Source organism: Balaenoptera acutorostrata, chromosome 3 (genome assembly GCF_949987535.1).
Source record: "Balaenoptera acutorostrata chromosome 3, mBalAcu1.1, whole genome shotgun sequence".
Lineage (NCBI taxonomy): Eukaryota > Metazoa > Chordata > Mammalia > Artiodactyla > Balaenopteridae > Balaenoptera > Balaenoptera acutorostrata.
The window spans coordinates 114312954-114334609 of record NC_080066.1 but is presented as its reverse complement, the minus strand read 5'-3'; the positions used below and the strand labels follow the sequence as shown (position 1 = coordinate 114334609).

At 42.9% G+C, this 21656-nt stretch overlaps 1 protein-coding gene across 8 annotated transcripts in view; it reads right to left on the bottom strand.

Annotated features, from left to right (window-relative positions):
• The window catches only part of AKAP6 (A-kinase anchoring protein 6), a 583878-nt gene that overhangs the window by 545680 nt on the left and 16542 nt on the right, over positions 1–21656 (bottom strand). For 5 of the 8 annotated variants that reach the window (XM_057542788.1, XM_007180694.3, XM_007180696.3 and 2 more), the window contains 2 exons: positions 4750–4855; positions 3705–3833 (listed from right to left, as the gene is read on the bottom strand). The exons of 2 other annotated variants lie outside the window; for them this stretch is intronic. The gene's annotated coding sequence lies outside the window, so the exon portion shown is untranslated. The remainder of the gene's footprint in view (positions 1–3704; positions 3834–4749; positions 4856–21656) is intronic. One more of the 8 variants, XM_057542789.1, reaches the window with a different exon arrangement.

Below are 21656 nucleotides of genomic sequence, written 5' to 3'. Positions count from 1 at the left end.
CCACGGGCCCAGCTGCTCCGTGGCATGTGGGATCTTCCCAGACCAGGGCCCGAACCCGTGTCCCCTGCATTAGCAGGCAGACTCCCAACCACTGCGCCACCAGGGAAGCCCCAAGAGTACCTTTTTAAAATCCTCAGGTGTACGGCCAGGTTGAGTACCACTGAACTGGGGTATCCAGGCCCACCACCTGAATGTAATTAACCACCTTCTTTGAACTTCCCCTTATCTGAATTTTATTCTGCAAAATGAAGTTAATGGAGAGTCCTCCCACCGGAATAGAGTAAAAACAAAACTGTAATCATAAAGAACTTTGAGGTAATGAAAAAAAAGGAAGTGGGCACTTTTATCTTGATATTTGAAACCACTTGTTGGCACTGCTAACAATAAAGCCACAAGATGTTGATGAGATGGTGAGATAATATAGCAAATATGTAGCAAATCTGTAATTCTGAGGTATAAATGTGTTACATCTCCTTACCAAAGGATTTATTGCATTGCAGAATTTAGCATTAAATTCAAACAAAGAAGCAATAGAGGGACAGAGAAGAAAGGGATGTGAGAAGCCTGCATCATGAAAAGTCTAAACTTATATCCAGATGGTGCTGGAAGAGAGGTTCAAACCCTTAGTCCTATGGTGTGAACACAGCAAAGGCATCTGCGGAAGAAGCCAGCAATGCCAAGGCCTCCCTGCCCGCCTCTTCTTTGCTTTTTTTTCCTCTCCCGCACCTCCCTTCAAGGCCAGTGGACCTAGCGGGGTCCCTGACTGAAACCATTCAGATCCCTCTGCCCTGAACAGTACAGAACAGTCAGCCTCCCACTGCTGGCAGAAGTTAAGGGGAGATAGACTTCCTAAGGGCCCTAAACCATCACTCAGCACACCAAATAAGATCTGGGGAGTGAGAATCAATAGACTGAACTGTAGAAATTAGGACTCTCAGAGTCCCAACTCGGGGTCAGAAGAGGCTAAGTGGTACCCCTCAGTTACACAAGCTCTGAACTGGCAAATTTTACCTTCCCAGACAACAAGAATCACAGATCCTCTTGGCCAGCAGAGGATGGTGCGTCTCCACTCACCCACGCCTGCGGCATCACCATGACAGTAACACAGCTGGCTGGCTACGTAAGGACGAAACACGAGAAACACCTTACATAATCAAAGATATGCAGAAAGGTGACATGCATGGACTTGTATCGGAATTTCACTCAGGCAAAAGTCTCTAGCTCCTTCCAAATGTATCTCTAGTGACCTAATTTGGCCAGGATTTTGGTGATACAGCTTAGCAACCAGCACAAAGTAGCTTCCCTATCCCTTCCTACAATGCACCCACAACCCCTGTTTCGACTCTTCTCTCAATCCTTCCCAGTCAAGGCAAGCCCCAGGTTTTCAGTTTCCTAAATGGGGCCCAGGCCACCACAATGACTCTTCATGCAGTCACCTCAAACTCTTGCTTCTAGAAGACTGAAGCAGGCTTCTAATAGCCACCAGTTATCAGGCATATACTGTGTTCTAGGCTCTTAATTTTGTCTTCACAACAACTTATTAGGCAGGTGTATCATCCCTATTTTACAGATAAGGAAATTGGAGCACAGAGAAACTGAATAACTTCTGTCCAAGGTCACATAATTAGTAAGCAGTAGAGCAGGCTTTGAACTCAGGCCTGTCTAATCCAAAACTCATGTTCTTTAAAATAATAGCAGTGGTTCTTACATAGTACCATGTGCCAGGAGCTGATCTAAACAGTCTCCAAATCTAACCTTAATCTTTACAACAACCCTAGGAGAGAAGTACTATATTTGCCACTACCTTTATGCAGGGAGAAAACTGACAGAGAGATGCAACAACTCTTAAAGTTGCAAAGCTCGTAATTGGCAACACCAGGATTCAAACCCAGGCAGGCTAATTCCAGCATCCAGGCCTTAACCACAGTACATACTGCCCCCCACCGCATTCTCCCTGTAACTTAGTTCTTTCTGTATTCATTCATTCAAATATTGCTTATGTCCCCAACATCTTACCAGATATTATAGAAAGATAACTGTTATTTGACAAATTTCTTCCCTCAGAGAGCATCAGTTTAGATGGGAAAAATCAGCAAAACAGTATCAAGAAAGAAGGCAGTTGCCAGAATGTGAAGTCAGGTAATATGTGCTTGGGGCAGCAGGAGAATTCGAGCACTCGGACAGGCAGAAAGATCTTGCTGAGCACTGAAAGTGAGTTAAATTTGGAGAGGTGGAGAGAATGGTCCAGGTGGGGGGAATAATGTGAGCAAAGGTAAAAGAAGAAGAGGACTGGGGATGGAAGGAGGTAACTGCCCCCCATGCCAGACTCTGTACAGCTGTTTTATGTATGTTATCTCATTTATTCCTCATCCAGGTCTATAAACCATCCTCATTTAACAGATAAAGAAAATAAGGTGCAGAAAGTCCAACAACTCACGATCATACAACGACTAAGGGACAGAGCTAGGTTCATCTACCTCCGACACCCTTCTCTCAGCCAGGGACTTCTTCACAGGTGAACACAAAATGAAGAGGCCAAGGAATCAAGCAAAGCACTGGCGGGGCCAGGCAAACTCTAACCATTCTGATTTCTAGACCCCTTAGAGCAACTGGGGTTCTCTGTCTTCCCCCCATCCCACAGGGTGTGTGCATTTTCAACTTAGAAGCCTCTTCCCATGGCGTTCCCACTCCAAACAAGCCCCCTTTCTGCAAACTGACATATTGTGACTTGCCTTGTCCAAATATAGAGCAGTCCTTTCGGGCCAGTTTAGTTCACCAGGAAAGGGCCTCTCTGAGAACAAGCTCTCTGCTGGTGGGGCCAGCTGGCAGGGACACAGGCTAGGCCTTGGGGCCCTCTAGGATCCCCTAATCCAGACCCCTCTGTTAGGAGGAAAAACCTGAGGCTCAGAGAGGGGAGGGGAGTGAGTCACTGAAGGCATTCCCTCACCCCACAAAAAAAAAAAAAAAAAAAAAAAAAAAAATCTGAGCTCCATAAAAGTGCTTTGGCAAGCAGAGGTCTGAAATTCCTCCAACAGCCTGGAGAAGAGGGAACTAAGGATCTGCCTTCCCACATAGTCTCTCTTTAGACTCCAGTGCTGCTAAGACTAAAAAGAGCAAATCTGTTTTCTTAGCAAGGTTCAAGCTTGACTCAAATTTTGTATGGTTAGGAAGGGAGTGGAGGTGCAAGGGCATCTAAATGTGAATCATCAGCTCTTAATCAGCAACCTGGGGGGTGGGAAGTTTTGGGAAAGCGTGCCTGCGAGACCTTGGATTGGCGCTCTTCCCTCTGCAGGGAAAGCAAGCCCTGATGTGACAGCACCCACTTACAGCCTCTTATAGCATGCCTTTTACAGCACCCACTGTCTAGAACAGGTATATGGGTGTCGTGATGCTTCCATTGCACCCTCAGGTGGCCCTCTAAACAGACTTGAAGTAATAGACCCGACTACAGCAAAGGAGAATCTGCTGTCCAAAGAGTAAAAGCAGTACCCATATGTCATCATCAGAATGTTTAAAACGTATATCAGGATCATTACTCATCAAACTTTCCCTCTGGGAACAGATATAGCCCATTGCTCTTTCTAAGGCCGAAAGACTGTGTGTTACCTTCCATTAATATTTCCTGTCACTCTTCAGTTCCATTTCCACCAATCATCACATTAGACCATAGCCAAAAGACATACCGTTTTTAAAAATGTACTTACCTTAATGTGCTCAGAGTATTTATAAGTCAATTTCCCTGCTGGCTACTTTTAGTGTGGTTGTACAGTGTATGATGAGGATTTCTTCTCTTTCTCTTTAGCAGTAGGTAAAATCCTCAGAGGGAGCAGAACCTAGATATATTTAGATAAAACAGACCAATGACCTTAGGCTATATCATTCACACACGAGTGGTTGGATATGCATTTTTTCTAATCTAGGGCCTATTGGCCAAAGTAATTTGAAATATTTGGGAACCTAGAGATTGGATGACTTAAAGCTAAGGAAGCTGGACCTTTCCTCTTTCTTTAAATTCTCCTTTCCCCTATGCACACCTCTCCGTGTTTGCCGCCTACCTCTCTGACCACTCATGGTTAGGTCGCTTTATGTATCCCTCTCCCTCTGCCAAGCCCTAAATGTTGGTATTTCCCTGAACAAACTCATCTACTCCCATGGACACAGCATATATTCCCAAACCTGTACTTCAACTGATATCTCTCTTCAGAACTTCAGACCCATTCATGAAACTGCCAACATGTCTGTGATGTCCCACAAGCACCTCGAACTCAATCTGTAGAAAACGGAACTCATCATCTTCTCTCTGTACCACCTCCTCACACCCATTCCTCTTCCTCTCTTCTCTTGTTGACGGCACCATCTTCTATCATTGCCCATATAAGAGACCGAGGACTCACCCTTCACTCCTTGCTCCTCCCCACCCAAGGTCCCTCACACCCAATCAGTGTCAAACACTGTCATTATCCTCTCTTGAATCCACCCACTTTTCTTCACTCTCACAACCACCAGCCTAGTTCAGGTAAAAATCATTATTTCCCAAAGTTGAGATAAGTCTCCCAACTGGTCTCCTGACCCTGCTTGAGCTCTTCCAATCCGTTCCTTATGCTGAACCCAGTGATCTTTCTAATATGTATATCTAAGCATGTCATGCCTTTCACTAAAAATCCTCCTGTAGCTCCGTTCTGCTTTTAGGATGAAGTCCAAATGCCTTAACCAACTGAAGATATCCTGCATAACTTGGTCTCCACATACCTCTCCAGCCGCATCTCTCACCAGAATTCCTTCACATTTCATGTTCCAGCCCCACAGAATCTCTTTCAGACCTTCAAACCTGCTGTTCTCTTGCCTGCTGGCCTTCCTAGAATCACAGAATTGTACAGAGAAAAGGGACTGAAAAATACCCAAATCAGGGCTGTCAAACAATTTCCTCCTTATCTGCAGAAAACTCAATCCAATTAAATAAACATTTATTGAGTGCCCACCAAGGGTAAAATACTACCTTAGCAGCTGCAAAGACACTTAATAAGTAAGACATAACCCACGCCTATGGAACTTGCAATCTCATTGCTTCTCCTAACCCTGAGTTTAAAAGTTCAAGTTCCTGAAATGTAGTTCCTTTCCTCGAACTGAAGTTCAAGCCATGCTAAGAAACTATCTGTCCGTGACACAACTGGCTTGAGCCTATATTCACTTTTACCAGAATATTTCACCCCCTTCTCTCCCAATCCAGGGCCACATACCATCTCCCAATCTCTGCACTTCAAAGAAGCACTACCCGGCTGTTTATGCCTAGATTAGAAAGCTCGAAGTGTCTGTTGGCGTTTTCAGCTGTGGCTTATGGCACTCTAATTGGCATTGATCACCAGGGATTCCCAGGAGCCTGAAATCCAGCATTTAGTAGCTATGTGTGGTGTTGCATCAGTCAGGACTGGAGTTTTAAGTTTAAAATACTGGCGCTCAGGAAAGGAGTAGAGAGAAGAGCCATCCTGAAGAAATTTAATAGATAGCATTTTGGATTGCCCCTGAGCACACACACAGCAAAATGATGGAGCTAGGCAAAGAACACGAAAATCAAAAGACTATATTCTATGTCTCTGCCGAGCTAGAATGTGATTTTATGATGGAGACAGTCTTAGTGATAGTTTCCCTTCTTCTTGGTAGGTAGATGACTAAGAAGGCTTAGTATTACTAGAATTTCAAAAAGGCATCCCCTCTGTGGGCAGACAAATGACCAAAACGTCACACCCTCCTCCTGACTGACTGGAGGCAGGCTTTGTGCAGGGCATGCACTGCATGTCCACATGTGGCACCTCTCTGCCTTCCAAATTCATGGCTATCATACATAAATGGGAGATACTATCTCGGGTTTCTCACCACCCAGCCCTGAACAAGAGGGGGTCTACTTTCAAAACACAGAAAGTTACTATAATACATTTTCCATACTTCTCTACTTGGAAACTCATGTGAAGATTCCTAGTGCCTTAAACTTTCATCATTTGTTCATAATGGCCGATCCTGACCCACCCCTCCACCCCCCTCAATGAGGCAGAAATTTGGATTGTTCTCAAATACAACACAAAGAGAATTTCTGGCAACCGGAGTTTTACCCAGAGGTGATAATGAAGCATAATTATCCTTGGCTGACCAGAAGCCGAATGACTATTAATAGAGAGAAGCAACATGAAAGTGTCAAATAGAATAGGGAGCATGCTATACTTGGGTTGAAACACTCAATAATTAGGAACAGAATGTAGAGAACCAAGTGGCCATTTGCCCTATGTCTTACTCCTTTTGGTGTTTTAGGCTGGATTGATCCCTGTCTAGTTCAAGGTGGGGCGTGTGCTAGCCTAATTTGGTTTGGGATCCAACCAAGGATTCTGGATGCTACTTTTAAGGCAGGTCCTGGGCCTTAGTTTACCTGTGTTCCTAGGTCTAAAACACCTTTTCTTCCATCTATTGCAAAGTAAGTTTGAGTGTTTGTCAGACAGCAACAGCAGTAAACAGGAGAGTCGAAAAAGATTGGATGCGGCATCAACCTCATGTTTTATTTGCATCCCTAGAAGTCTGAAGATTCTGCATCTGGGGTAGCAAAATCTCCCCCATAGGATTGCACATGGAGTGACTTTCATATTTTTCACATCTCTGGTCTGGCCTTATTACTCAAAGGACATTAACCCCTGCATTCCATCTAAGAACCTATCAGTAAGTCTTTCAGTCTAAAGAAGTATCAAATAAGGAAATTACTGATTTACAAGCAAGAAATATTTACTGAGTTTGGAAACATTTATCAATTACCTTCTATATGGAAAACAAAGGATTTAGCACTAGGATGGGGTAGGGTAGGGAGAAGAAGGGCTTGAAAGATGAGAGACAAGAAGCCTCCCCTCAAAGGACCTTAAAAATGGGGGAAACACACAGACACAAAAATAAATAATGCAAAAGAGAGACTGAGGCCAGGTATATGGGGCTGTGCTTGCTGAAAGAGACCCGAATTTGGAACCTGACATACCATCAACACCTTTTAAATATTTTTCATTCTTCCAGAGTAAAACCTTATCATACCTGCCAAGGAGAGAAACTACAATAAACAGAAATATGCTCCTTGAGGAAGATTTGTCTATATTCTTTTGCTAATCCCAGGACAGAGGCCCTGAGGTCTATTTTCAAGTTGAGCTGGTTTTGATGTGTATGAATGATTTGGTCAGTAAGATAGCAAATAGCCAGAGATCAAAAGGATTAGAAAGGCGCACTGAGACAAGATTATGATCCATCCACCAGCAGATATCTGGGCTCTGCAGCATGGCTGGGACACAGACCTGCTGATCCAACTGGATGCCACCATAACTGTGTGCCCCAAGGGGCTTTTACACCCTGGGGAGACAGTAATGGCAGTCCTAACAGGAAGATCTGTGAAACCAACTGCAGAGTTCCCCAGTACCCTGCATTAAAAGCCATCAAAATTGGAGGCTTTGCTGATAAGAGAAGTGGAGCATTAGAGAAAGTAACTCAAGGTACTGAAAATCCTCAGTCAGATCCACTTCAGCTTGATTGTAATTCTTGGCTCCAGGCCTATTTCTGAAAGACATCAAACACGGAAAGAAAAAAAGTCTGAGAAAAAATACAACTTATTCCATTTGGAGGATAGACGATGAGACATGTAACAGATGGAATGGGAAAGGGCAAAGGGCGTAATAAGACTCGCCACAGGATTAAGCGCTCATCTGATTAAAAGCAGCGCATGCAGGGCAGAGGCAGAGCAAAGCCACACCACTCACTCCACGCTTCAGGGTGCGCAGCCGTCACCACGCCGGAGACCAGGTGGGAACCACATACACAAGCCCCGCTGAGACGCACCATGACTGGTTAACTGGACTGTGAAGGTTTTGCCTTGATCTTTAGTCATGAAAGTCTCAGCCACAGAAAGAACTACTCATCTGCTGCAGAAGCAGAAGAGCTCAACTTTGTACCCTCAGTGCCAAGCGCGATGCCGGACACATCAGGGCTTAATAATTGTGCTTTGAATGAGTGAAAGTCTAACCTCTTAGCTATGTCCATGAGGTCTGGAAGGGGTAGAGGTAGAGTCTGTAACCGTATGTCCTGATTTGCCTGATAATCCCAGACTATACCTGTTGTATCCGCATAATCAGTAATGGCCCCTTTTACTTGCAAAAGAGTATCAGTTTGGACAGCAAATTATATTTTACTTTAGGTATATAGTCTGTCACCAAAATGAATGTTTTCCGTTGATTAGATGATCACAAATACACATGGGGCCCTTTATTTTTTCAACCAAGTCACTCCTCAGTCCTTGCAGAGCCTGTCTTTGGTGGACTTTGTGAAGCCCTTTTTTCTCTGGTCTCCCGTTTTATCTCTTCGCCCATGTTTCCCTTATTTCTTCCATCCCTGTTTTTCCTTCATGAGTCCTGGCTCTACCCCTGGGGTGGGGAGTGTGAGTCAGCCTCTCTGTGTCCTGTGAGTTCTGATTATTTTAAGTCCTTCAGAGTCTCAGAGGAATACCACTTCTAACATATCCTTCCTTGCTAATATTCACAACCTTTCATAGCATGACTTCAATATATTTTTGTGCTGACAAAGTCTCTATTTTTTTTCTGACTTTCCAAAGACCCCTCCCAAGAATGAGTGATAATGGAGACAAGGAAAGAAGGAAGCAAGGGAGGAAGAAAACCCTGTATTGCTACAAATGGATAAATGAACAAAAAGCTTGAGTGAGGGCCTACATATGGACAAGGAGATGGACTTCTAGTCCTGTGGCTTTTTCTTACCTACCAAAAAGAAAGGGCTGAATTACATGCTTGCGTTTTAAGCAAGGAGTCTGATTTATTCCTGAGATTTCTATCTATTTCCATTTATTTAGCTTAGCATTTACACCAGCAGGATTCAAGAACAAATTCTATTTTGTTCAAGATAAATCATCATTCACTCCTGGAAGCCCAAAACCATCATAAAAATAAAAAGAAGTAGGAGGGAAAAGGAATGTTAGTAAGAAATGGATCCATTAATGAGTCTGGGATTTTGATATTTTTTGTGTAATTTTTTTCAATCTTTCTCTCAGACCATGAGTGGGAGTTTATTATCTGGGTGTAAACTTCTTATGAGCTTCTGACATTGCTGCTAATAAGGAAAATATAGCAGATCTATAGTCTCTGTCTTCATAAAAAGAAGCAAGAGACTCATTTGGCCATATCAGACTGAATCAGGAACCTTAAAAAAATAAATAACTCTATATAACAGGATGTAAAGTTAGAGTCTGAAGACATGGATTGGAATCCCATTCTATTCGTTCCTAGCGGCGTGGCCTTCAACAAATCTCTTGGGGACTCAGTTTCTCAACTGCATAATGAGAGGCTTATTTGCTTAAGCTCCACCTATCACTCAAGCTCTATGAATCTACGGCTTAATCATTTGGTCAGGGAGAATTTCTTTCTCCAATCAGCCCCACATGAAGGGCATCAAATGTTCAACTCCGTCTCCTACTCCCACATCCCACTAGTTATCGTCTAACACCCCTAACAGAAGGCCTAGGATCTCTATGCTCCCTTACTGCCCCCATCTTTCCCTGTAATCCAGATACTCTGGACTCCATAACTGCATCAGGGTGATTTCTGGTAAAGGAACTGACTCCGCTCACAGTGCCTGGCTGGGCCTTGGCTATGAGCTCTCTGAGCACAGCAAAACATCTCACATCAAAGGGTCCATCTGTCTTTAGCTGGAAAATATATTTTGAATAACCAAGTTTGCTACAAATTGGCCAGCTCAGGTCCACTACTGAGAAATCAATTGCTCAGCCTTTCATGTCTCTCCTGAGCCAGCGTATGTTGTTCAGTGGATTCAACACTACAACAATCTCAACCCCTGCTCCTCCTTGGCAAGGAATGTTATTTCATTACACCTGCCTAGAAAGGTACCAACATTCCCTGACTTGCTATTGACACTCATTGATTCAAACCTGACTCCCAGACATGTTTGCTTACTAAAAGAAGCCTAAATAAAGCATGTGTTACTCATTTTCCCCTAGCGAGAGAAGATTCTGTAAAATCGTCTTGTAGCAACCCTTGTCAATATGGTTTAAAAATAGTGCTCACAATTCACTAATACCCTCTGTGCCTATGGGATGGAAACACCTTTACATAGTCAGACCCAGGGGTCTTAAACCTCATTTGGAGATTTCCAGAAAGTTCTCTTATAACTACTTCATGGATTTGCTGGGACCATGAAATGGGATGATGCATGTGGACTGCACAAACCCCAGCACATTACAGGAACTCTATTTTTTCCAGTGGGTGAGAAAGATGCCTTAGAGAAGGCAACACTGCCGAAGCTCTCTTGATGATGATAGGAAAGATTACTGTGAATACATGGTAAAATGGTAGGGGTAGGACAGAAGGAATGAATGTATAAGTAGATAGGAAAGTGAAACAGATGTGGAATAAACCATGAGCATAATGTGGGAAAGTTCTCCCAGACTCTGCCTTCTCAGCATCCCAAACGGCCACACTCATGGAAACAAAGTTTTCTGGGGGGTCTCAAGTTCCATCCTCATTACAGTCTATAATCTACCTGCAAACTTCCCCTTCCCGCACTCTGAATGCTGCCATCATAAGAACACATTCTCTGCTCCCTAGTTTCTTACGTGTAATTCCTACATCTCTCCCATGGTACCAAAGACATTCATATCTCTACATTTGATTTCTCTGGTCTGAGTGGAAACAGCCACCTGAGATTCTGTTTTACAGATAACTTGATAAATTCTATGATGTTGGAACCCATGCCCATTTAATTCTCTAGGAATTGTATCTACAACTGCTCTGTTGTATTCAAGGGTCCATGGTTGGTATTTTCTTTGTAACAATCACGGACGGCACCTACAGACTTTCAAATGCTCTCAGTTCCTAGCTGAAAACAGTGTCCCACACAAGGGGACACAAGGAAGAGCTGTCCTGCTCCAAACAGCAATGCAGCTCTCCTGTCCCCTGCACTGGTAAACTCTGTCTGGCCTAGTAAAATGCTTCCTAGAAGAAAAGTGCATCAGAAGCCTCCATAATTCTAAACGTTAGCTTTGCTAGGCCGACTACCGTGCTCCTGCACCCTGGTTGTAAGACAGATTCCTCACGGTCCCTGAATCCTGTTCCCTTGTCCCTGCTAACTGGGTTCAGGGACAGTGGCTGGCACCAGGCACTCTTGTGAAAGAGACTCCCAACCCAAATCTACCAACCGCAACACGAATCCCTCGGATTGGACTTGCTCCCAGTCTCTTTTCCTTGATTTTCTTTCTCTAGCTTCCTCGGTGCTTTTCATAATGACTGCTCTTCCTCCTATTACAAATGAACCTCTCCTTCCTTCGGTCATCTCTTAAACTTCCCTGAAGGAATTCTCTAGTAAGTTCTGGCAAAAAGTAGCAAGAATGCTAAAGACCAGTCAAAAAAAAGCAAACAAAAAAGCAAAACCCAAAAAAGCTAAAGGAAGCATGCTTTTGGCTCTGGAAAACAAATGCTTCTATGCTACCTTAGGCACTAGCGCAGAAGGGTCCCTTGAAAAGGAGTCAGGCTATAACATTACTTAATATTGAGTATCTCAGCAGCACTGCAAAGTGATGTTTACCATGGCTTTCCTTGTACCAAGGGCTGGGTTTCCAGTGACTCATTTGCTGGTGCCAATTTCTAATAGCTTTATGGCCAGAAACTACTGCACAACTGGGGTGAGGGAGGGCGGGGTGCAGAGGGAGACAGGATTAGATCCAGGCCCAGGGGGTCAGTGGCAGTGTGCACAAAAAGCTGGCCCCTGGAGGGAACAAAGGCCAGGAACTGCCTTGGCCCCTTTGCAGTCTGAGGGTGTCACTTGTTGGAGAAAATGAGGTCTAACCCAGATAAAAGGGGAAGCTGGTACCTCACCTGCCAGGTCTATACTGAAATGCGAGACAAAAGCCCAGCCTCTGGAGTTTCTTCCAGCTGCCAGTCAGGTGCTACAACGACTTGGTACCAGGCCCTGGCTCTCCCTTCACCATACCCTAGTAGGAAAGCATCCCCAGGATGGGGTTCAGCAATACTCTTGTCTATAAGGGTGATAAACAAGGAGTTTAGAGCCTGACCATCTTATCTGAGGTGATGACAAGAAGCCTAGAGAGAGACTTCCTTGTTTCCATACAAGACTTCCTTCCTCTTCCATACAAGAGTCCTTGTATGGCCAACATAGTCTAACTGACATCTTTGTGTAAATGAGAAGGCCCTCCCTCACTCAGTAGATAGAGACCTGTGGGTGCACAGCTTGGGTGAAACGTGGGCATGATTTGTGCTCAGGTAGAGTGCACAACGCATAGCAACACAGAGCCGTCCCATTCCATAGCTCAGGGGTTAGAAATAATTAGTTTCAAGGTAGAGTGTCAGAAAAGATGGCAGGTGTCATGTCTGGGTCAGCCTTCTCACACCCTTTTGCATGTTGGGGCATCGGTCTGTGCCAGGCTAGCTGATGACAGCGATGTTAGGAGGAGCAAGGGGGACAGAAACATGGTGGTCCTGCCAGGACTTACACTCAAACCAGCCATGTCCTAACCTCACTCTAACACAGCCACTGAGACCCAACCCACTCCCGTCATCAGGCTCACTCACCACCATCTGTCTCTGAGGAAAATTATCTAGAACAATTCATGTCTGCTTGCTATGAGTGCGTTTGGGGATCCAACAGTGATGTGAGGTACAGAAAATGGACCAAGCAGTATTATCACAATGAAGGAATCAAAAGGAATAGGAGAAAGGTCTCAAATCAGGGTGGATTGGTTCCTAAAAGAAGAAGAATTGGACCACACCCCTCTCACCACTACTCCAAACATAAAGCAACAGATAAAATATAAAAAGAAGGTATTAAGGGGCGACCTTCAAGATGGCGGAGGAGTAAGACGTGGAGATCATCTTCCTCCCCACAAATACATCAGAAATACATCTACATGTGGAACAACTCCTACAGAACACCTACTGGACGCTGGCAGGAGACCTCAGACCTCCCAAAAGGCAAGAAACTCCCCACATACCTGGGTAGGACAAAAAAAAAAGAAAAAACAGAGACAAAAGAATAGGGACAGGACCTGCACCAGTGGGAGGGAGCTGTGAAGGAGGAAAGGTTTCCACACACTAGGAAGGCCCTTCGCGGGCGGAGACAGGTGGGGGGGGTAAGCTTCAGAGCCACGGAGGAGAGCGTAGCAACAGGGGTGCAGAGAGCAAAGAGGAGAGATTCCCGCACAGAGGAGCAGAGCCGACCGGCACTCACCGGCCCAAGAGGCTTGTCGGCTCACCAGCCGGGGTGGGCGGGGGCTGGGAGCTGAGGCTCGGGCTTTGGAGGTCGAATCCCAGGGAGAGGACTGGGGTTGGCTGCGTGAACACAGCCTGAAGGGGCTAGTGCGCCACAGCTGGCTGGGAGGGAGTCCGAGAAAAGGTCTGGAGCTGCCGAAGAGGCAAGAGACCATTGTTTCAGGGTGCCGAGGAGAGGAGATTCGGAGCACCACCTAATCGAGCTCCAGAGACGGGCGCGAGCCGCGGCTATCAGCGTGGAGACCAGAGACGGGCGTGAAACGCTAAGGCTGCTGCTGCACCAACAAGAAGCCTGTGTGCAAGCACAGGTCACTCTCCACACCTCCCATCCCGGGAGACTGTGCAGCCCACCATTGCCAGGGTCCCGTGATGCAGGGACAACTTCCCCGGGAGAACACACGGCGTGCCTCAGGCTGTTGCAACGTCACACTGGCCTCTGCCACCGCAGGCTCGCCCCGCACTCCGTACCCCTCCCGCCCCCGGCCTGAGTGAGCCAGAGCCCCCGAATCAGCTGCTCCTTTAACCTCATCCTGTCTGGGCAGGAAGAGACGCCCTCAGGCGACTTACACGCAGAGGCCGGGCCAGATCCAAAGCTGAACCACGGGAGCTGTGCGAACAAAGAAGAGAAGGGAAATCTCTCCCAGCAGCCTCAAGAGCAGCAATTTAAATCTCTACAATCAACTTGATGTACCCTGCATCTGTGGAATACCTGAATAGACAACAAATCATCCCAAAATTGAGGCAGTGGACTGTGGGAGCAACTGTAGACTTGGGGTTTGCTGTATGCAACTGACTGGTTTCGGGTTTTACGTTTATCTTAGTTTAGTATTTAGAGTTTATTATCATTGGTAGATTTGTTTATTGATTTGCTTGCTCGCTTCCTTTTATTTTTATATATAGATATATATTTTCTTTTTCTTTTTCTCTTTTTGTGAGTGTATATGTGTATGCGTCTTTGTGTGATTTTGTCTGTATAGCTTTGCTTTTACCATTTGTCCTAGGGTTCTGTCTGTGCTTTTTTTTTTTTAATATAGTTTTTAGTGCTTGTTATCATTGGTGGATTTGTTTTTTAGTTTTGTTGCTCTCTTCTTTCTTTCTTTTTGCTTTTTTTCTATTACTTTTTAATAATTTTTTTATTTTTTATTTTAATAACTTTATTTATTTTTATTTATTTTTTTTCTTGCTTTCTTTCTTTTTTTCTCCCTTTTCTTCTGAGCCATGTGACTGACAGGGTCTAGATGCTCCAGCCAAATGTCAGGCCTGTGCCTCTGAGGTGGGAGAGCCGAGGTCAGGACATTGGTCCACCAGAGACCTCCCAGCTCCACGTAATATTAAATGGCAAAAGCTCTCCCAGAGATCTCCACCTCAACACTAAGACCCAGCTCCACTCAACGACCAGCAAGCTACAGTGCTGGACACCCTATGCCAAACAACTAGCAAGACAGGAACACAACCCCACATATTAGCAGAGTGGCTGCCTAAAATCATAATAAGGTCACAGATACCCCAAAACACACCACCAGACACGGGCCTGCCCACCAGAAAGACAAGATCCAGCTTCATCCAACAGAACACAGGCACTAGTCCCCTCCATCAGGAAGCCTACACAACCCACTGAACCAACCTTAGCCACTGGGGACAGACACCAAAAGCAACGGGAACTACGAACCTACAGCCTGCAAAAAGGAGACCCCAAACACAGTAAGTTAAGCAAAATGAGAAGACAGAGAAGACACAGCAGATGAAGGAGCAAGGTAAAAACCCACCAGACCAAACAAATGAAGACGAAATACACAGTCTACCTGAAAAAGAATTCAGAGTAATGACACTAAAGATGATCCAAAATCTTGGAAATAGAATGGGGAAAATACAAGAAACGTTTAACAAGGACCTAGAAGAACTAAAGAGCAAACAAACAATGATGAACAACACAATAAATGAAATTAAAAATTCTTTAGAATGAATCAATAGCAGAATAACTGAGTCAGAAGAATGGATAAGTGACCTGGAAGATAATATAGTGGATATAACTACTGCAGAGCAAAATAAAGAAAAAAGAATGAAATGAATTGAGGACAGCCTTAGAGACCTCTGGGACAACATTAAATGCACCAATAGTCGAATTATAGGGGTCCCAGAAGAAGAAGAAAATAAGAAAGGGACTGAGAAAATATTTGAAGAGATTATAGTTGAAAACTTCCCTAATACAGGAAAGGAAATAGTCAATCAAGTCCAGGAAGCTCAGAGAGTCCCATATAGGATAAATCCAAGGAGAAACATGCCAAGACACATATTAATCAAACTATCAAAAATTAAATACAAAGGAAAAATATTAAGAGCAGCAAACGAAAAACAACAAATCACATACAAGGGAATCCCCATAAGGATAACAGTTGATCTTTCAGCAGAAACTCTGCAAGTCAGAAGGGAGTGGCAAGACATATTTAAAGTGATGAAAGGGAAAAACCTAAAACTAAGATTACTCTACCAGCAAGGATCTCATTCAGATTCGATGGAGAAATTAAAACCTTTACAGACAAGCAAAAGCTAAGAGAATTCAGCACCACCAAACCAGTTGTACAACAAATGCTAAAGGAACTTCTCTAGGCAGGAAACATAAGAGAAGGAAAAGACCTACAATAACAAACCCAAAACAATTAAGAAAATAGTAATAGGAACACACATATCAATAATTACCTTAAATGTAAATGGATTAAATGCTCCCACCAAAAGACATAGACTGGCTGAATGGATACAAAAACAAGACCCGTATATACGCTGTCTACAAGAGACCCACTTCAGACCTAGGGACACATACAGACTGAAAGTGAGGGGATGGAAAAGATATTCCAGGCAAATGGAAATCAAAAGAAAGCTAGAGTAGCAATTCTCATATCAGACAAAATAGACCTCAAAACAAAGACTATTACAGGAGACAAAGAAGGACACTGCATAATGATCAAGGGAGAATCCAAGAAGAAGATATAACAATTGTAAATATTTATGCACCCAACATAGGAACACCTCAATACATAAGGCAAATGCTAACCACCATAAAAGGGGAAATCGAGAGTAACACAATCATAGCAGGGGACCTTAACACCCCACTTTCACCAATGGACAGATCATCCAAAATGAAAATAAATAAGGAAACACAAGCTTTAAATGATAACATTAAACAACATGGACTTAATTGATATTTATAGGACATTCCATCCCCAAACAACAGAATACACTTTCTTCTCAAGTGCTCATGGAACATTCTCCAGGATAGATCATATCTTGGGTCACAAATCAAGCCTTGGTAAATTTAAGAAAACTGAAATCGTATCAAGTATCTTTTCCGACCACAATGCTATGAGACTAGATATCAATTACAGGAAAAGATCTGTAAAAAATACAAACACATGGAAGCTAAACAATACACTACTTAATAACCAAGAGATCACTGAAGAAATCAAAGAGGAAATCAAAAAAGACCTAGAAACAAATGACAATGAAAACACGATGACTCAAAACCTATGGGATGCAGCAAAAGCAGTTCTAAGAGGGAAGTGTATAGTGATACAATCCTACCTCAAGAAACAAGAAACATCTCAAATAAACAACCTAAACTAAAGCATTAGAGAAAGAAGAATGAAAAAAACCCCAAAGTTAGCAGATGGAAAGAAATCATACAGATCAGATCAGAAATAAATGAAAAAGAAATGAAGGAAATGATAGCAAAGATCAATAAAACTAAAAGCTGGTTCTTTGAGAACATAAACAAAATTGATAAACCATTAGCCAGACTCATCAAGAAAAAAAGGAAGACTCAAATTAATAGAATTAGAAATGAAAAAAGGAGAAGTAACAACTGACACTGCAGAAATACAAACGATTATGAGAGATTACTATAAGCAACTCTATGCCAATGAAATGGACAACCTGGAAGAAATGGACAAATTCTTACAAAAGCACAACCTTCCAAGACTGAACCAGGAAGAAATAGAAAATATAAACAGACCAATCACAAGTACTGAAATTGAGACTGTGATTAAAAATCCTCCAACAAACAAAAGTCCAGGAGCAGATGGCTTCACAGGCGAATTCTATCAAACATTTAGAGAAGAGCTAACACCTATCCTTCTCAAACTCTTCCGAAATATAGCAGAGGGAGGAACACTCCCAAACTCATTCTACAAGGCCACCATCACCCTGATACCAAAAACAGACAAAGATGTCACAAAAAAAGAAAACTACAGACCAATATCACTGATGAACATAGATGCAAAACTCCTCAACAAAATAGTAGCAAACAGGATCCAACAGTACATTAAAAGGATCATACACTATGACCAAGTTTGGTTTATCCCAGGAATGCAAGGATTCTTCAATATACGCAAATCAATCAATGTGATAAACCAGATTAACAGACTGAAGGAGAAAAACCATATGATCATGTCAATGATGCAGAAAAAGCTTTTGACAAAATTCAACACCCATTTATGATAAAAACCCTCCAGAAAGTAGGCATAGAGGGAACTTACCTCAACATAATAAAGGCCATGTATGACAAACCCACAGCCAACATCGTTCTCAATGGGGAAAAACTGAAACCATTTCCCCTAAAATCAGGAACAAGACAAGGGTGTCTGCTCTCACCACTATTATTCAACATAGTTTTGGAAGTTTTAGCCACAGCACTCAGAGACGAAAAAGAAATAAAAGGAATCCAAATCAGAAAGGAAGAAGTAAAACTGTCACTTTTTGCAGATGACATGGTACTATACATAGAGAATCCTAGATTCTACCAGAAAACTACTAGAGCTAATCAATGAATTTGCTAAAGTAGCAATTAAGGAAACACTCCTATTTACCATTGCAACAAAAAGAATAAAATGCCTAGCAATAAACCTACCTAAGGAGACAAAAGACCTGTATGCAGATAATTATAAGACACTGATGAAAGAAATTAAAGATGATACAAATAGATGGAGAGATATACCATGTTCTTGGATTGGAAGAATCAACATTGTGAAAATGACTCTACTACCCAAAGCAATCTACAGATTCAATGCAATCCCTATCAAACTACCAATGGCATTTTAACAGAACTAGAACAAAAAATTTCACAATTTGGATGGAAACACAAAAGACCCTGAATAGCCAAAGCAATCTTGAGAAAGAAAAACAGAGCTGGAGGAATCAGGCTCCTGGACTTCAGACTATACTACAAAGCTACAGTAATCAAGACAGTATGGTACTGGCACAAAAACCGAAATATAGATCAATGGAGCAGGATAGAAAGCCCAGAGATAAACCCACACACATATGGTCACCTTATTTTTGATAAAGGAGGCAAGAATATACAATGGAAAAAAGACAGCCTCTTCAATAAGTGGTGCTGGGAAAACTGGATAGCTACATGTAAAAGAATGAAATTAGAACACTCCCTAACACCATCCACAAAAATAAACTCAAAATGGATCAAAAACCTAACTGTAAGGCCAGACACTATACAAGTCTTAGAGGAAAGCAGAGGCAGAACACTCTATGACATACATCACAGCAAGATCCTTTTTGACCCACCTCCTACAGAAATGGAAATAAAAACAAAAATAAACAAATGGGACCTAATGAACCTTAAAAGCTTTTGCACAGCAAAGGAAACCATAAACAAGACGAAAAGACAACCCTCAGAATGGGAGAAAATATTTGCAAATGAAGTAACTGGCAAAGGATTAATCTCCAAAATTTACAAGCAGCTCATGCAGCTTAATATCAGAAAAACAAACAACACAATCCAAAAATGGGCAGAAGACCTAAACAGACATTTCTGCAAAGAAGATATATAGATTGCCATCAAACACATGAAAGGATGCTCAACATCACTAATCATTAAAGAAATGCAAATCAAAACTACAATGAGGTATCACCTCACACCACTCAGAATGGCCATCATCAAAAAATCTACAAACAATGAATGCTGGAGAGGGTGTGGAGAAAAGGGAACCCTCTTGCACTGTTGGTGGGAATGTAAATTGATACAGCCACTATGGAGAACAGTATGGAGGTTCCTTAAAAAACTAAAAATAAAACTACCATACAACCCAGCAATCCCACTCCTGGGCATATACCCTGAGAAAACCATAATTCAAAAAGAGTCATGGGGGCTTCCCTGGTGGCACAGTGGTTGAGAATCTGCCTGCCAATGCAGGGGACACGGGTTCGAGCCCTGGTCTGGGAGGATCCCACATGCTGCGGAGCAACTAGGCCCATGAGCCACAATTACTGAGCCTGCGCGTCTGGAGCCTGTGCTCCACAACAAGAGAGGCCACGATAGTGAGAGGCCCGCGCATCGCGATGAAGAGTGGCCCCCGCTTGCCGCAACTGGAGAAAGCCCTCGCACAGAAACGAAGACCCAACACAGCCATAAATAAATAAATAAATTAATTAAAAAAAAAAAAAAAAAAGAGTCATGTACCGCAATGTTCATTGCAGCTCTATTTACAATAGCCAGGACATGGAAGCAACCTAAGTGTCCATCGACAGATGAATGGATAAAGAATTGTGGCACATATATACAATGGAATATTACTCAGCCATAAAAAGAAACGAAATTGAGTTATTTGTAGTGAGGTGGATGGACCTAGAGACTGCCATACAGAGTGAAGTAAGTCAGAAAGAGAAAAACAAATACCGTATGCTAACACATATATATGGAATCTAAAAAAAACAACTGGTTCTGAAGAACCTAGGGGCAGGACAGGAATAAAGACACAGACGTAGAGAATGGACTTGAGGACACGGGGAGGGGGAAAGGTAAGCTGGGATGAAGTGAGAGAGTGGCATGGACATATATACACTACCAAATGTAAAACAGATAGCTAGTGGGAAGCAGCCACATAGCACAGGGAGATCAGCTTGGTGCTTTGTGACCACCTAGAGGGGTGGGATAGGGAGGGTGGGAGGGAGACATAAGAGGGAGGGGATATGGGGATATATGTACACATATAGCTGATTCACTTTGTTATACAGCAGAAACTAACACACCGTTGTAAAGCAATTATACTCCAATAAAGATGTTAAAAAAAAAAAAAGAAGGTATTAAAAAGGTGGGCTCTAAAGCAAGATAATGACCTCCTTAGAACCTACTGATTTCAGCTCTTGGGGATTCATGGCGACTAGAGATGCTCCACATATGGCAGGTGCCCTGAGCCAGGTTCAAGTGGGAAATCAGGGCAGGACCAGTGTCCCCTGCCCACCCATGACAGGGGAGCTACTGCAGGTGCTGCCTGAGGGTAAACCTCCTGTGAAGGTGCAAACCTAGGGAGAGAGGAAGAAACCAGCACAGTCGTAACATTGAGTCGACCTGAGCAAGGACTTGAGCAAGGCTGTGCATGAATGCAGGGACTGGACCTGTGACCTATTTAGTAGCACCCAGGGCAGCACTGTCTCACCACCCATAGAACACCTGGTTCTGGAAAAGGGTCCCGGGAGGTTGGGCAACCATTCAGGGAGGGATGTGTGAAGAGAGAGGGAAAGAGAAAGTCAGAATCTCAACAAAGAAAGACAACCAACAGAAGTCAGCCAACATTACAAATGCAATGAAAATAATAGAATAACCTAAAAAGCGTTTCTGTATTTTCAGGATCCTCAGAGAAGAAGGAAGGAATAACATTCATTTAAAAACTGAAACAAAAAACAGGCGCAAATGAAATTAGAGGTGGATGAAAAATATAATAAATACAGAAACAAAAACTTAGATGAGATCACCTCTAGTCTGTACACACTCAAAAGAGGATTAGAAAACTGAAAAATTACGCTGAGAAAAAACCACTGAGGAGGAGAGAAAAGGTATGAAAGAGCAGTTAAGAGACATGGAGAATACATTGAGAAGCTTCAAAATACATCTAACCAATTCCTCAAGAGCCAAGAGTTAATGGAAGAGAAGCAATATTCAAAGGGGTGGTTAATAATTTTCAAGAATCAAAGAAATATGAGTCCACAGTTTGAAGACTTACTCTGGGAGGCAAGGTGAATCAATGAAAATAAATCCACAACTATAGTGTGTGATCAAACTACAAAACATTGTAAAAATTACTAGAGAAAAGAAGACAGATTCCTATGAAGGAAATGACAACTGGACTGACAATAGATGCAACAATAGCAACAATGAATGCCAAAAGAAAAAGGAGTAACATCTTCCACCTACTGCGAGAATATAATTATCTACCTTCCTATTCCCAGCTATTCAGTTATAATAGACTAGGGGAGCTTACTACCCAGAGACTCACTGAAAATAACAAACAAAAAACTGAAGAATGCATATAGAAACTGATAAAAATATAATAACTG